Source organism: Saimiri boliviensis, chromosome 16, assembly GCF_048565385.1.
Source record: "Saimiri boliviensis isolate mSaiBol1 chromosome 16, mSaiBol1.pri, whole genome shotgun sequence".
Lineage (NCBI taxonomy): Eukaryota > Metazoa > Chordata > Mammalia > Primates > Cebidae > Saimiri > Saimiri boliviensis.
In genome coordinates this window covers 63164860-63181774 of record NC_133464.1, presented here as the reverse complement: position 1 = coordinate 63181774, position 16915 = coordinate 63164860, and the positions used below count along the sequence as shown (strand labels likewise).

The 16915-nt window shown below is 44.3% G+C and overlaps 1 pseudogene; it reads left to right on the top strand.

The window, feature by feature from the left end:
• The first annotated feature begins 696 nt into the window (after positions 1–696).
• LOC101048505 (uncharacterized) lies at positions 697–15294 on the top strand (annotated as a pseudogene).
• The last annotated feature ends 1621 nt before the right edge of the window (positions 15295–16915 follow it).

The following is a 16915-nucleotide window of genomic DNA, read 5'->3' as shown; positions in this document are numbered from 1 at the left end:
TACTTTTAAAAATAAAAATACGATATTTTGGGCAGAGAGAAGTGCCTGTGCAAAGGCCCTGAGGTGAGTGTTTGCCCGGTTTGTTCAAGGAGCAGAGTGGGGTCGGGTGCTGTGGCTCAAGCCTGTAATCCCAGCACTTTGGGAGGCCGAGGCGGGTGGATTACAAGGTCAAGAGATCGAGACCATCTGGTCAACATAGTGAAACCCCGTCTCTACTAAACACACAAAAAATTAGCTGGGCATGGTGGCGCATGCCTGTAATCCCAGCTACTCAGGAGGCTGAGGCAGGAGAATTGCCTGAACCCAGGAGGCGGAGGTTGCGGTGAGCCGAGATCGCGCCATTGCACTCCAGCCTGGGTAACAAGAGCGAAACTCCGTCTCAAAAAAAAAAAAAAAAAAAAAAAAAAAAAAAAAAAGGAGCAGAGTGGAGGGTATGAGGGGGAGAGGGCCTGGGGAGTTCATGCTCATCTGAGGACGATGGGAAAGGGGTGTCGCTTGGGCCTCCCACGTGCTGTGAGAAAAGCTCTTCCTTGCTGTCGGTGGGAGGCCTCGAGGCAGGGCAGTTGTGGGGGCCCCATGGCCCAGCTGGTTGGAGAACATCGCAGCTCCCAGGCCCTTCTGCCCCTCCAGCCTCCCTACCCTTCCCTGTCCTGTCACTGGTGAACGCCCCGTATAAGTGAAGATTTTACTTCGAGGATGACTCCATCCAATACCCCTACCGTCCAGACACCATCACCCATGGGCTCATGGCCGGGGTCAGCAGCACGGCCACCGTCATCCTTGTAAGACAGGAGGGGTTCAGGGGGACAGGGAGGGGGGCGGGATGGGGTACAGCCTTACCCTGGGTTCCTGATGGGGGTGGCCTGGAGGTCTGTGGGGGGCTGGGGGACACAGCCTTGCCCCGAGTGGTACTTGTGGGTAATAGGAACCCCCTTTTGTTTTTTGAGACGAAGTTTCGCTCTTGTTGCCCAGGCTGGAGTGCAATGGCAGGGTCTCTGCTCACTGAAACCTCCGCCTCCTGGGTTCAAGTGATTCTCTTGCCTCAGTCTCCCCAGTAGCTGGGACTACAGTCATGCACCAATCACACCCGGCTAGTTTTGTATTTTTAGTAGAGACAGATTTCACCATGTTGGTCAGGCTGGTCTTGAACTCCCGACCTCAGGTGATCCACCCACCTCAGCCTCCCACAGTGCTGGGATTACAGGTGTGAGCCACCAAGTCCGTCTAGGGTCTCTTTAGAGTCCCCAGCTCTGCAGCAGCCTTGGGGAGGCCCGTGGGGAGGACTGAGGCCCAGTGAGGGCCCACAGGCTGACCCGGACCCACGCTGGTCACTGCGGCTGCCCCATGCCCAGGTCTCGGCCAGAGAAACCTACCTGGTGCACACGGACTGGCTCTATTCCCACTCTGACTTCAACAACTACGTGGCTGCCGTGTACGAGGTGCTGGGGACCTTCCTGTTCGAGGTGGCCTTGAGCCAGTCTTTGACGGACCTGGCCTAGTACACGATGGGCCGCTTGTGCCCCAACTTCCTGGCCGTCTGTGACTCTGAGTGGAGCAGGGTCAACTGCTCCGTCTACGTGTAGCTGGAGAGGGTGTGCAGGGGAAACGCTGCTGACGTCACCGAGGCCAGGTGGGTGTGGACGATCAGCCTTCACTCTGGGGGGCATTGGGAGCTGAAGAAGCTGCAGAAGCCAGATGGTGAGGAGCCAGCAGGCAGGTGGTCAGGCAGGAGCGGGGCCTCAGGGCTCCCGGTGCCCCGCAGACAGCAGGAGGCCTGCAGGAGCGTGCTCTCTCTCCCCAGAGTCTCAGCCCTGCCCTCTTCTGCACTGTCTTCTTACCATCTCTACTGATAGGTCCTTAAACGTTTCAACTCATCGTTGTCCTTTTCAAAAAATGAAAATATTGGCCGGGCGCGGTGGCTCCGGCATATAATCCCAGCACTTTGGGAGGCCGAGGCGGGTGGATCACGAGGTCAAGAGATTGAGACCATCCTGATCAACAAGGTGAAACCCCATCTCTACTAAAAATACAAAAATTAGCTGGACATGGTGGCACACGCCTGTAGTCCCCACTACTCGGGAGGCTGAGGCAGGAGGATTGCCTGAACCCAGGAGGCGGGAATCATTAAACGGGTTCCGTAGTAATCGTACCAATGAGCCCCGACGAGGCCAGTGAGGCTCAGGAGATGGGTACCTATATTCCCCAGCAAAAGTCCAATTTACACAGGCCAATTTATAAAATCCGGGAGAGAGAAAGATGGCTTCCATGAAGGGAGTGTTCGGGGAAGGGAACTCAAACATGGAGTCCAAAGGAGTGAGGAAGAAGGGGACTTTTAACCTGGGAGGCACCCCCACCTTCTCCAAGACCCCTGGCCAATGAAAGGAGTTCCTTAGAACTTCCGCTGGAGTGATTGATTTTTGGTTCTCCTCGTGCCCGGGAAAATCAAAACAGACACTCTTAAATGTCCCTGATGGAGAGAGATGGGAGTGGGGGACACGGGGCTGGGAACTTCTTGCCCTTAAAACTATACCCCCTTGTGGACCCAGAAAGAGAACACCTTCCCTCACTACCACGCCCAGCTAATTTTTTTTTTGTATGTGTGCCTATTTAGTAGAGACAGAGTTTTACCATGTTTGACAGGCTGGTTTAGAACTCTTGACCTCAGGTGATCCACTCACCTTGGCCTCCCAAAGTGTTAGGATTACAGGCATGAGCCAGTACACGAAGCTATGAAAAGTTTTTAAACAAACAGAAAAGTTGGAAAAAATAATACAATGAACACCAATATATCCACCACAACAATTGTTCATAGTTGCCTATTCATGTATATGTGTTTTGGCATGCATGATTATATGTACCTATGTATACACATATATTCACTATATATAATGATATACATAAATATCATATGTATAAAATACTTTCGTTGTGCTTTTCTGCATCGTTGCTGAATCATATGAAACTGAGTTGCAGACAGCATTACACTTTACCACGAAATACTTCAATATGCCTCTCCTCAAAATAAGTACATTTTCCTGCATAACTGTAATAATGAGATTAAGTAAACTCACAGTAGCTATCTAATATTTATTCTGTATTTACATTTCTTCATTGTTTTTAGAGTGTCATTTATTCCTCTTTTTCTCCTCAAATCAGAATCTAATCAAGGGTGACAAACTATATTTAGTTATTATCTCTCTGTAGCCGCCTTCCTTCCCTTCCCTGCCTTCCTCCCTCCCTCCTTTTCTTCTCTCTTTCCTTCCTTCCTTCCTCTCTCTTTCTTTCTAGTTCTTTCTCTCCCTCCCTTCCTCCCTCCCTCCTTTTCTCCCTCCCTTCCTTCCTCCCTCCCTCCCTCCCTCCCTCCCTCCTTCCCTCCCTTCCTCCCTTCCTCCCTTCCTTCTTTTTGAGGGAGTTTGGCTTTTGTTGCCCAGGCTGGAGTGCAATGGCATGATCTCGGCTCACTGCAACCTCTGCCTCCTGGATTCAAGCAATTCTCCTGCCTCAGCCTCCAGAGTAGCTGGGGTTACAGGTGCCTGCTACCACACCTGGCTAATTTTTTTATTTTTAGTAGAGACAGGGTTTCACCATGTTCATCAGGCCAGTCTCGAACTCCTACCTCAGGTGATCTGCCTGCCTTCACCTCCCAAAAAGAATGATATCAGAACCAAGTCCTTTTCCACAGTGGCCTATTCACAGGCATATTAGAAAAGGATAGACAAGCTTGCAATTCAAGATAGATATGCAAAACAAACTTAAACAGTATCCTGGAGGACAGACTTCTATTCAGGAATGTGTGTCGGTAGCCAGCCGGTGGGTTTCTGAAAGCAGGTTTAAGAACACGAGTGAATGGAAGCTACACTTTTCTGTCTGACAGATGTGGTACACATGTGTGAGTTGGAGATGACACTTCTTGGCATTGGCTATATGGGAACAGTGAGAACAGGACATATAACCAGGTGCATCTAAATGGGGCTCCTGGGTGAGCTACGTTGTGAAATTTCTCTCAGTCGGGGAATTCTAGAGCTCTTCTCTAGGATGGGGGAGCTGATTCAGTTGGATTGAGCTACATGGTAGATTACTCTCTGCTGATCTAACCAAAAAAGTCTCTTCTTACTGGTTTCTAGGAGTGAGGGGGGAACTTTGATACCTGTAATGCTGGCATAGGTAGCCATGTAAGATGATCGCGCTGTTCTGTTGACATTATCATCCAGTGCTCACTTGCCCACACTCCTTCCTGGAGTCAGCATAGGCAATGGGAAAGGGACAGTTAAGGCACTGGACAACTCAAAAACATGGCCTCAATGAACTGTTATTCAGAAAAGAAACCCTGTTCCCCAACTCTCAGATAATCTAGTTTAGAGCGTCAAATTTCCCTGATAATGGCTCACCTCTTTTTTTTTCTTGGAAGTCACAAGCTCTAATCAGTCTCTTTAGTAATTTCTTGGTGAAGGCAGCATCCGATTTCCATTTAACAACAACAGGCATCCAAATTAGACACGGTGCTGTTCACTTACATAAGTGTATCATCAGGATTCACATTTCCAGTGATTGCCTAATAATACTTTAATGTTACGTTAAGGATGAAACAATGATGTAACATGATTACATCAGTTGACTGCCTTGCTTTTCATTCTCCTGCAGTTAAATTTCTGCAGCATACATTTTGAGTCCAGATCTCAACCTGGCATAAAAAACTTCCACTCTGGGTAGAGAGTTTTTCCATAGTTAAAAAATTTCCTTAAAAACATACGTATAGCCATATGCTATTGACATTTTTGATAAAAGCAACACTGTACTTAAAGCATAAAATCTAAAGAATAGAAAGCTATGCTAGTAACAATAACTAATGCTCCTCAAGGGCTTACTCTTCATTGGTATGGGGATGATATTACAAACATTTCACAAACAATATGGCTTGGGCACTGGCCAATCAGAATTGTCTCCAGCCTTAGATCCAATGGGACAGCTGAAGTCCTCTACTGGGCCAGGGCTAACCCTTTAGTTGCTGAGCCCTGAGGAAGCAGGAGGAATCTAGGGGGAGGGGTTGGGCAGAGGGGATAAATGTTTGTGTGGAGAATAGGTTCCGGGTGGCTATTTACTAACTGACATGGAAGTATTCCACATTTGAACAGATGTATTGGGTACACCTGCTGAATATCAGTGCTGCCAGGCCCTGAGCTAGAGCCCTCCTTCCCACAATGCTGTCAGGGAAGATCCTGCTTAGGAGCTGAGGAAAAACTTGTCCTTTGCCCTCTGAAGGTTTGCTGAAACTCAGTGACAAGAGGCAGATTAGGCTGGGTGTGGTGGCTCATGCCTGTAATCCCAGCACTTTGGGAGGCCAAGGCGGGTCAGGAGTTTGAGACCTGCCTGGCCAGTATGGTGAAACCCCAGCTCTACTAAAAATATGAAAATTAGCCAGGTGTGATGAACCACGCCTGTAATTTCAGCTGAGGCAGGAGAATCACTTGAACTCGGGACACAGAGGTTGCAGTGAGCTGAGATGGTGCTACTGCACTCCAGCCTGAGTGACGGATCGAGATTCCATCAAAGAAGAAGGAGAAGGAGAAGAAGGAAGAAGAAGAAATAATTTATTTGTGTACTGGCCTCCAAAAAGATCAAAAGATTAACAATTTCAAGTTTTCCTTAGGGTTTCAACCTAGTGTTATACTTTTGTGATGTTATTGTACCAGTTGTTAAAAAGTTGAATACATTTAAAAAATAATAATACAAAAGTTAGCCAGGTGTGGTGGTGTGCACCTGTAATCCCAGCTAGTCTGGGAGCTGAGGTAGGAGAATCACTTGAACCTGGGAGGCAGAGGTTGCCGTGAGCCGAGATCGTGCCACTGCACTCCAACCTAGGTGAAAGAGTGACATTCTGTCTCAAAAAAAAAAAAAGGCAGATTAACAGGAGAAAAGGCATGTACATTTACTAACGTATGTAACAGCCTTCAGAATGAAGATCCAAAGATTCAGGGGAAGCTGTTCATTTTTCATGCTTAGGTTTAACAAAGTATAGACAGCTGGGTGGAAATATGACTGGGTAAAAAGGGTATGTTCTAATACTAATAGACTGAGTGGGGAAATAGACAGCAGGGCCTGTCTATCTGGATTCTTCTTGGCCTCTGTGAGTGGCATTCCTTCCTTCTGGGTGTGGAGCAGGACCCTCTTTGGAGTGGGAGTCTTATGACCTACTGTTAAAATAAAGGAGGTCAAATGTTTCTTTTTGAGATGGAATCTCGCTCTGTCACCCAGGATGGAGTGCAGTGACACAATCTTGGCTCACTGCAACCTCTGTCTCCCTGGTACAAGCAATTCTCGTGCCCCAGCCTCCCAGGTAGCTGAAACTACAAGTGTACACCACCATGCTTGACTAAGTTTTTGTATTTTTAGTAGAGACAGGGTTTAGCCACATTGGCCAGGGTGGTCTCGAACTCCTGGTCTCATGTCATCTGCCTGCCTCAGTCTCTGAAAGTGATGGGGTTACAGGTATGAGACACCATGCTAGGCCCACATATTTCTTTATGGCCAGTTTTTTCACAGAAAGGCAGAGGGAAAGTTTGAGTAATATTTTGAGGTTTTATGGCTGCTTTGAGAAAGAGGGATTTCTGGTTTCTCTGACCTGCTTTGGGGAAATGGGATCTGAGTTTCTATGGCGCAGGGGAGAATGGGACTGAGAGACAGGGGGTAGGAGAGGTCAGAGAACAACTTTTGTTTCTGAGGCCTTCATTTGTTTTTGTTTTTTTTTCCCCAAGTCTCAACACTGCATATATGTCTATTTTGTAGATAAGAAAATTAAGGTTTAGAGAACTTAAAGATCTTGCTTTAGATCATACAGCCAGTAACGGAAATAATTAATTTTTAAAAAATTAATTTACTCCTTTTTTTTTTTTTTTAAGACAAAGTTTTGTTCTTGTTGCCCAGGCTGGAGTGCGATGGTGTGCTCTTGGCTCACCACAACCTCTGCCTCCAGGGTTTAAGTGATTTTCCTGCCTCAGCCTCCCGAGTCGCTGGGATTACAGGCATGCACCACCACACCTGGCTAAATTTTGTATTTTTAGTAGGGACAGAGTTTCTCCATGTTGATTAGGCTGGTCTCGAACTCCCGACTTCAGGTGATCTGCCCACCTTGGCCTCCCAAAGTGCTGGGATTACAGGTATAAGCCACCACGCCTGGCCACTTTTTTTTTTTTTTTTTTAAAGTTTTAGATTTACAGAAAAATTGAGTGGAGGGCACAAAGAATTCCTGTATACCCCTTCACCCCCCAACTCCTAATTTCCGCTATTATTAACATCTTGCATTGGTGTAGTACATTTGTTATAATTGATAAGCCAATACAGATATATTAAAGTCTATAGTTTACATGAAGTTTCATTCTTGGTCCTGTACATTCTATGGGTTTTGACAAATGTGTAAAGACATGTATCCACAATTGTAGTATTATACAGAATAATTTCACTGCTCTAAAAATCCCCCACATTCCACCAATTCCTCCTTTCCTCCCCCAAACCTCTGGCAACCACTGATCTTCACTGTTTCCATAGTTTTTCTTTTTATTTATTTATTTTTGAGACGGAGTCTTGCTCTGTCGCCAGGCGGGAGTGCAGTGGTGTGATCTTGGCTCACTGCAACCTCTGCCTCCCAGGATCAAGCAATTCTTCTGCCTCAGCCTCCCAAGAAGCTGGGACTATGGGTGCCTGCCACCACACCCAGCTAATTTTTGTATTTTCAGTAGAGATGGGGTTTCACCCTATTGGCCAGGATGGTCTTGATCTCTTGACCTTGTGATCTGCCTGCCTCAGCCTCCCAAAGTGCTGGGATTATAGTCATAAACCACCACACCCAGCCCTAGTTTCGCATTTTCTAGTTGGTATTATACAGTATGTAGCCATTTCAGATTGTTTTCTTTTTTCTTTTTTTTTTTTTTGAGACGGAGTTTCGCTCTTGTTACCCAGGCTGGAGTGCAATGGCGCGATCTCGGCTCACCGCAACCTCCGCCTCCTGGGTTCAGGCAATTCTCCTGCCTCAGCCTCCTGAGTAGCTGGGATTACAGGCACGCGCTGCCATGCCCAGCTAATTTTTTGTATTTTTAGTAAAGACGGGGTTTCACCATGTTGACCAGGATGGTCTCGATCTCTCGACCTCGTGATCCACCCACCTCGGCCTCCCAAAGTGCTAGGATTACAGGCTTGAGCCACCGCGCCCGGCCAGATTGGTTTCTTTCACTTTGCAATGAGTGTTTAAAATTCCTCCATGTCTTTCTGTGGCTTAATAGCTCATTTCTTTATATAGCTGAATAATATTTCACTGTCTGAACACAGTTGTTTTATCCATCCACCTTGTGAAGGACATCTTAGTTACTTCCTGATTTTAGCAATTGTGAATAAAGCTGCTATAAACATTTGTGTGTAGGTTTTTCTGTGGACATAGTTTCAACTCATTTGGGTAAATACCAAGTAGTGCGATTGCAGAATCATATGGCGGGAGTATGTTTAGTTTTGCATAACTGCCAAATTGTCTTCCAAAGTGGCTGTACTATTTTGCATTCCCACCAGCAATGAATTACTTTTTTTTTTTTTTTAACACAAGGTTTTATAAATTATAAAGTGCTTTTCTCTGTACTAACTGTACTTGGATCACAGAAAGACATATTTCTTCAAAAGTAAAGCTACATTACTCTTAGGTATGCTCTGGACTTTTCCGTGTAATTATTACTGCAAATAAACAGTGCCACTTATGCAGAACTATGCCAAACATTTAACGTTCCTTTATATGTTTATCTTATTTAACTTTCATGACAACCTGGAAGGTGGATATTATCATCCTCATTTTACATATAAGGAAATAGACTCAGAAAAGTCAAACATTAATATATTGCTTGAGGCTGGGTGCAGTGGCTCACACCTGTAATTCCAGCACTTTGGTAGGCCAAGATGGATGGATCACGTGAGGTCGGGGGTTCATGACCAGCCTGGCCAACATAGTGAAACCCTGTCTCTACTAAAAATGCAAAAATTAGCCAGGTGTGGTGGTGGGTACCTGTAATTCCCAGCTCTTGGAAGGCTGAGGCACGAGAATTGCTTGAACCCAGGAGGCGGAGGTTGCAGCGAGCTGAGATGGTGCCGCTGCACTCCAGCCTGGGTGATAGGATGAGACTCAGTCTCCAAAAATAGATAAATAAATAAATAAATAAATAAATAAATGTGTGTTTGTGTGTGTATATAGAGAGAATATATATATCTATATTTAGACATATACAGATAAGTGTGTGTATATATATATATAGAGAGAGAGACAGAGATAGAGAGCTTCAGATGACAAAGTTCAAACCCAGGGCTGCCTGTTGCCATATCCTGAATTTCTTCCTCTCCACCATATTACATTCCCTTAAGGTGAATTGTCAGGAAAAATTGTGAAAAACTTTGAATGGAAAGGAAAGGATTGCTGAGGGTCGTGTCTGGTGTACCCTTCTGAGTTATCTCCCCCTTTCATTTTCTTGAGCTATTTTACAACTCTTTAAATGGTAGACAACTAATAATAACGCAAATGATTCTTGTCCATAGAACTGCAAATTATTTGTATCTGGTGAAGGATAATTGATTATTGCCCTGTAGATAGACTGATTTTTGTATCTATTTGTGAATTCATGTCAGCATTCCTTATCTGCCTATACATGTGTATGTGAATTTGAATTTTCCTTCGAATGGACTAAAATATCTTACCAACTTCACTCATTAAGTAATGAGTTAAATAAATTCCTTGACAGAAGTTTATTTAATATTTTTTCCTCTTTTTTTTTTTTTTTTTTTTTTTGAAACAGAGTCTCAATCTGTTGCCCAGGCTGGAGTGCAGTGGTGCAATCTTGGCTCACTGCAACCTCTGCCTCCCAGGTTCAAGCTATTCTTGTTGCTCAGCCTCCAGAATAGCTGAGATTACAGATGCCCACCATCCTACCTAGCTAATTTTTGTATTTTTAGTAGAGATGGAGTTTTGCCATGTTGGCCAGGCTGGTCTCAAGCTCTTGACCTCAGGTGATCCACCCTCCTCAACTTCCCAAAGTGCTGAGATTACAGGCGTGAGCCACCATCCCAGACCTATGTGTTTATTTCATATTTCTTTTTTTTTTTTTTTGAGATGGAGTTTCACTCTTGTTACCCAGGCTGGAGTGCAATGGCGCGATCTCGGCTCATCGCAACCTCCACCTCCTGGGTTCAGGCAATTCTCCTGCCTCAGCCTCCTGAGTAGCTGGGATTACAGGCACGCGCCACCATGCCCAGCTAATTTTTGTATTTTTAGTAGAGACGGGGTTTCACCATGTTGATCAGGATGGTCTCGATCTCTTGACCTCGTGATCCACCCGCCTCGGCCTTCCAAAGTGCTGGGATTACAGGCTTGAGCCACCGCGCCCAGCCAATTTATTTCATATTTCTATGAGAATCATAATTTTACCCTTAAAATGATCTTTTAGCAGAATGCATTTTGTATGTGTGTGTCAATATAATCAGAAACAAATGTGAACATGGGCACGGTGTCTCACACCTGTAATCCCAGCACTTTGAGAGGCTGAGGTGGGCAGATCACTTGAGGTGGAGACCAGCCTGGCCAAGATAGTGAAACCCCATCTCCACTATAAATATAGAAATCAGCTGTGGTGGCAGGCGCCTGTGATTCCAGCTACTTGAGAGGTGGAGGCAGGAGAATCGCTTGAACCTGGGAGGCAGAGTTTACAGTGAGCTGAGATCACATCAGTGCTCTCCAGCCTGGGTGACAGAGCAAGACTCCATCTCAAAAACAAACAACAACAACAACAACAACTGAAACAAAACAAATAAATGATAATGTTACTTCACTATCATGATTCTTTAGGTGTCCATAGCAACAGCGTATCAAGCAATAGGAAAACGCCAATCCCTCTGTACTTTCCCTAAACCCACTTGGCTAACCTCCAGATGGATGGTTGGGAGAGTCCTCTCAATTCCTTTTCCAATGCTACCCCTTCATCACTTCTCATTTCCGTCTGTTAAGTTTTTGCTCATTTTCTGCAAAATTAAGTCTCTGCTCATTAATGCAATATAAACAAGGTATTATTAGAAGGGGAATATAGGAAATATACAAGTAACCTACCTAAGAATTTTAGAGCCGGATTTGCTTGCGGTATTTCACACATCTGATTGTATGACAGATTCTTATTTGTTTTGTGGATTATTCTTTACTGTTAGCTTTAGGCCATATGTAATTTTTCCTACTCCGACTTGGCAGGGGACACATTAGAAATATATCTTTCTCTGGGTGAGAAGTACTGTCAAAACGCTTTTGGTAGAGCAGAAAGCTGCAATTGTTGATCACACTGTATTTTCGAAAGTTATAAAATTCCAGAGAAAAAAGAGATTTTAGGCGAACATTATTCACTCCCTTCATTTGACAAATGTGAAAATTGAGCTCCAAAGAAACTAAAGGACTTAATCACAGTAACACAGCTGGCTGGTGGCCTTGCTGGAAATAGGGCTGTGTCTTCCTCATTCCCAGTTCAATTCTCCCTCCATTACACATAGTATTTAAATGACCTTGGCCTTCAGGAACTCTAATCAGCACAGTAGTTAAGAAATAACTACAGCATGCATTATTCTACTGAACTTTTGTGATCTTATGAAATCATGCAGTTTATAAAAGCTTATTATTTTACTAATTTGAAGCAAATACCAAGGGCAAGGTCAAAAAGAGCAAATTTGCATGTAAATTACAATTTGCAAAAATATATTTTAAGTTAATGCCAGGTCTACTATTCTCACAAACTGGACTAGGTCATGTGGCAGCTACACATTCCATTTCCCTCCATATATAAAAGCCCTCTGGGTTTTGCCCTTAGCTCCCTGAAGTTATGCAGGGGTGGGCTAATGAATGCTGAACACATATTTGTTTGCCTACTTAATTTAGTAGTTAATGACTAAAAGAAGAGTCAATTATTAAGAGCCCTGCATTTAATGTCTCTCGTTCGCATTCAAATTATTTTTTTTTAAATAAAAGGAAGTTTGAAAGGAGAAGTAAATAAGAGCCTGGCCTCATTTTTAGAAAACCATAAGCCTAGACCATCTCTTGGACTTTTAAGTATGATAAAGTGAAACAGAAATTGCCTCATGCAGCCATCTGGATCCAGTCCCATTTACAGAAAAAGGCACATTTAATTTAAAATGGTGAGTGAAAAACAGGGTAACCTAATGTGTAGCAAGGACCTGAAAGATGTGTGACTCCCATATGAGATTATGAGGCTACCATTCGCTGTTGGGGGATCTGAAATTCAAGGTTCTCCCATTCTCACTCTTACCCCTATGTTTACACACTTTGGAGCCAACCACACAAGGTAATCTACATGCTTACCAGTTTCCCATCTAACGAAGTGTGAAAACAGAAAGCACCTGCCTCTATTACAGGTAGCTAATGTGGTTTTCTGACATCAGGCTTTACAGATTTCTTTCCCCTCCTCGGTAATTCACTGGGCAATCTGGAGCCCCTTGGGAATGATGCTGAGTGAAAATCTGGTTAATGTAGCCAATCAACTCAACAGTCAAGCCCTGGCCTCCTGATTTTTAACTTAAAGGAATAATGAGTTGTTTAATTAGATAACATCTATTCCTACGTGTGAAACAACTTGAGCTACTCTAAATTCTAGGTATACAGAAGGTGATGGATGACTTAAATGTTACCCAATCACATTTACACCATTTGCCACAAACTCAGCCGAGAGTAAAAGGAACCTCAGTGTCCTACTAGCAGACTCATGCAAGGGATGCCTTGTGTCATTAGGAATTGAGCCACCCACTGGGCAGCCATGCTGTTCATGAGGGCAGGCCTGTGCCCCAACCCATAGGTGGGTGGCCATTCCCTGCTGCTGACATATGGTGTCCCATCATTAGCCAGATGGTGGAAACACTGGAAAGGGCCTGAGCACACATGAATAATCTAACCTGGCCATGGGAGGCAATTTGAAGAGGGTGGGTGGGGATCAAGGCAAGTAGTGTGTAGCCATGGAGGCTGAAAGGGGAGTTTAAAGTGTTAAAGATGGGCCTGGGGTTAGCATGGATGTCCTTTCCTCATCAGCACCACCTCAACTAACCCTAACCCCTACATACGTGGTGGAAGACAATTAGCGTCACGTAATTCCTTCTGTGCCCAAAGGAAATATCAGGGGTTTAGGAGAAAAAAAAAAACTTGTTGTAAGTAAAAAACAGAATATATGGCCGGGCATGGTGGCTCACCCCTGTAATCCCAGCACTTTTGGAGGCTGAGGCATGGATCACAGGGTCAAGAGATTGAGACCATCCTGGTCAACATGGTGAAACCTAGTCTCTACTAAAAATACAAAAATTACTGTGAGTGGTGGTGGGTGCCTGTAATCCCAGCTACTTGGAAGGCTGAGGCAGGAGAATCATGTGAACCTGGAAGGCAGAGTTTGCAGTGAGCTGAGATTGCGCCACTGCACTACAGCCTGGCGACAGGGCAAAACTCCATCCCCCCCAACAAAAAGTAGAATATTGTCTGAGAGAGTCTCATGGAACTATCTACTCCTCCAAGATGTTTTTCAACAGGGAAGATTTGTTCAGAGTCAAAGTTGATTAGATGATGCTTGACCAGCCCTTAGGTTCAAAGAGTCTCTAATACCTTTGAAATTATATGAAAAGCTGTCTGTGTAGAATTTAGTGTTAATTTTTCTGGGGAGAGGCCACATGTCTTGCCAAAAATCCTCCAAGGATTTGTCAACCCCCTACCCCCCGCAAATATCTTGCAGCTATTGGTCTAGAGATTCAAGGAACCCAGGCTTTCTAATTATGGCAGAAAGGATCCTGAAAGGTCATTATTTGAAGTAGACCAGCTAACCATGGCCTTGTATTATGCCTGACCTTTGGGTACTCATATTGCCTCTCAGCTTGACCAGGATACAATGCCTGTCCTGTCCCAGAGACAAGTACCCAGAATATCTCATGTCCCTTGGACCAGCTCTGACCACAGTTCTTACCCAGCATCAGCCATGTGTGCCAGGCCCGAGACCACAGCCCTTTAGTAAGCTACACTCAGGGTGAAAGCAAATGAACCACTGATGGAAGGACACAAGCAGATCCCCAAGCATGGCGGGTAGTGACATAACTGGTGACTTCTGTTCCCACTAAGAAGGACAAAGAAAAAACACTGGATAGGAAATAGACATCTGAGTTTTAACCAACATTTTGCAATGGCCAGCTGCATGACATTGGGTAATTCACCTTCATGCATTTATTTCAGTTTCCCCCAGTATATAGAATGGGAAAGCTGGGCTAAATTCTTCACGGCTCCCTGGCTGAGGAGCGGACAGGCTGTGTCTAAACTCTGGTGTGTCTCTGTCTGCAGCAAAGTATTTAAAGACAACTGGTATCTTATTAGGAGTCAGTTAATTTTTCTATCTTAAACACCAAGCTATATGTTATAGAGGAGTATTTGATTTTGCAGTCCATAGAAGTATCATAAGCAAATAGGCACATCCAAGAGGAAAAACAGCACTTGTGGGTAGCATCAATAATTCAGGGACAGGTTAATATGCTAAGTAGGGCTGAAAACTAAAGATCAAATATTTCTGTGTAGTGGGCACCTACTCTGTGGTTTCTGGTTTGAATCGTTCACATATCTCCCTTCCCACTGCCAACCTCCCATTCTGCTCTTAGCAGATGGGACATATTTAGAGTCGGCCCATCAGCATACAGTCTGAATTGTTACTTTAGCATATTAGTGTTCTTACTCAGGTCTCTTGATCTTTTACATCCAGGATCAGAGGAGGCACTTGAATCCTTCTCATCTCCATTCGTTCCCTGGGTGTCTCACCTGTGAGTGTCCAGTCCCTCCTCGTCCTACTTTCTCCTCCTGGGTTCTCCAATCTCCTCTTCTTCACAGGCCTTTTCGTTCTTTTTCTCCCTTCTAATCTTCTCAAATTTTCCCCATTTACAAAACTAAACCAGTTTTCTCTGCTTTATTTGCTTTGCAGTCAACTATTAATCTTTTTCTTTCCTCTAGGCCTCACAGGTTTGGAGAAAGTCACTTACAACTACTCTTTCTACTTTCTTTGCCTTCTCTTTACCTCTGCAGTTTGGATGTTGATAAACTGTCCTGGAAATACTCTCTCAAAGACAGAGGATTTTCTGTGTCCCCCAAATCTCTGTCTCTTGTGTTTGCTATTCTCGCAGGACAAGGACAGAGCTCTTTCTGTTGCAGCTCCAGTACCAAACATTGCCTGTGACTTAGAAGCCATTCAGTGGATCTTTGTTGAATGCTGACTCTGTTGTCTTTTCTTTTCAAAAACTTCTTGTCCATCCATCCTTCTGCATGCCCTGTGCCTCATCCTAGTCCAAGCACCCTTTATCTCACCTCATATCACTGTTAACACTATTCTGGCTTGCTTCTTCACTTCCAATTCATTCTGCAGCGAATCATTTCATTTACATCTTCCTTGGGACTCACCCATGACTTACATTGACTATTGCTGCAACCTCAATCTTCTCAGTTGGTATTTTGAAAATGTAATTAATTAACTGCTTAATTATTATGTTGATTAATTATAGATGCATAAGGTAAAACTGAACGAATTCTCCCATCACGTTCTACCAGTTTCCTCTCCCATCAGCTGTCACTATTAGTTTCTTGTCTATCCTTGCACAGACTTTCTGTGCTAGACAATTGCTTCCTGATTGGACTATGGCTCACCATCGTCCCTGGGGCCCCGTCTTGAATCTTAGCCAGTTGGGACAGGGTCTTACCTCCTGCTCATTCTCCCAGAGTGGGCTGTGCCGTACATACCCCCCAGCACTGGTTTATGATTTGCATCAACTTGCATAGTCTGAGACTATCCTTTCTCTTAGAAGAGTATCTGGGACTCCAGTGGCTGTGACCAGACCTGCAGGTAACCACCCCATATGGCTGTTACGAGGTATTCCAGCACTATTCACCCTCACTGGGGTAAACTTCCTTTCTGGCCAGTCCTCTATGCCAACTACACTAATTCTGGCTTTACTCTCTTGGCATGAACCAGAAATTGAAGAAAGTCCTAACTGGTTTTACTTTTGAGCTCTGGCAGATTGTGCTACCTTTTGACCTGATTTGCCAGGAGATAGAATGAGATGACTATGTTCCTTTGCTCCTGCAATATTGCGTCATTGTCCAGCCTTATTTTCTATGTTATGTGTAATTTTTGTGTGTGTGTGTGCCACAAAGCAAAATTAGTACTGGGACAAAGGATCTCTCAGCAAAGCAACTCTTTTTCTTCCTGCAGAAAGGGTACCCTTGTTAGCAATTTTGCCAGGAGAGTATAATGAAGAAAAGAAAGCAGACATATTTATCCCTTATGCATTTGGGGTCGTTCCTTACTGCTATGTCTGATCTCCATTGGCTAGAGCCAGACCTCACAATCTAAACTAAAACCTGATTGGCTAACAACTTAAAACTTTTCTAAACAGGTAAAAGCAATGAAGAACAAAAAGGAAGTCCAAATAAGGAAGAGGCACAGGCTGCAAGCTGGGACATGCCTGTGAGCACATCCAGCACAAATATCTTGGTTAAAGTACAAGGACATAGAATATACTATGTACCTGTGAGTATGTCTAACGACTACATAAGATAGGGCTTAGCAAAGAGCTGCTAACAAAAAGCAAGAAGGCCTTGAAGAAAGTGTTTAAAACAATTATTTCTAACACTTATGAATTTTTCTTAAACAAGAAAGGAAACTTTGAAGAGGAAATTTTCCACTTCCCACATCTACGTCCTGGTAGGACCTTGCTTTAAATGTTGCACTCGCAGTATTTGAGAAATAACTTGGGGCTTTAGACAGCTAATGTTTAAACCCTCTGTATGTGAACAGTAGTAGCATCTGAGAGTTGGAAGCTTAATGCCATTGTAGCCAGA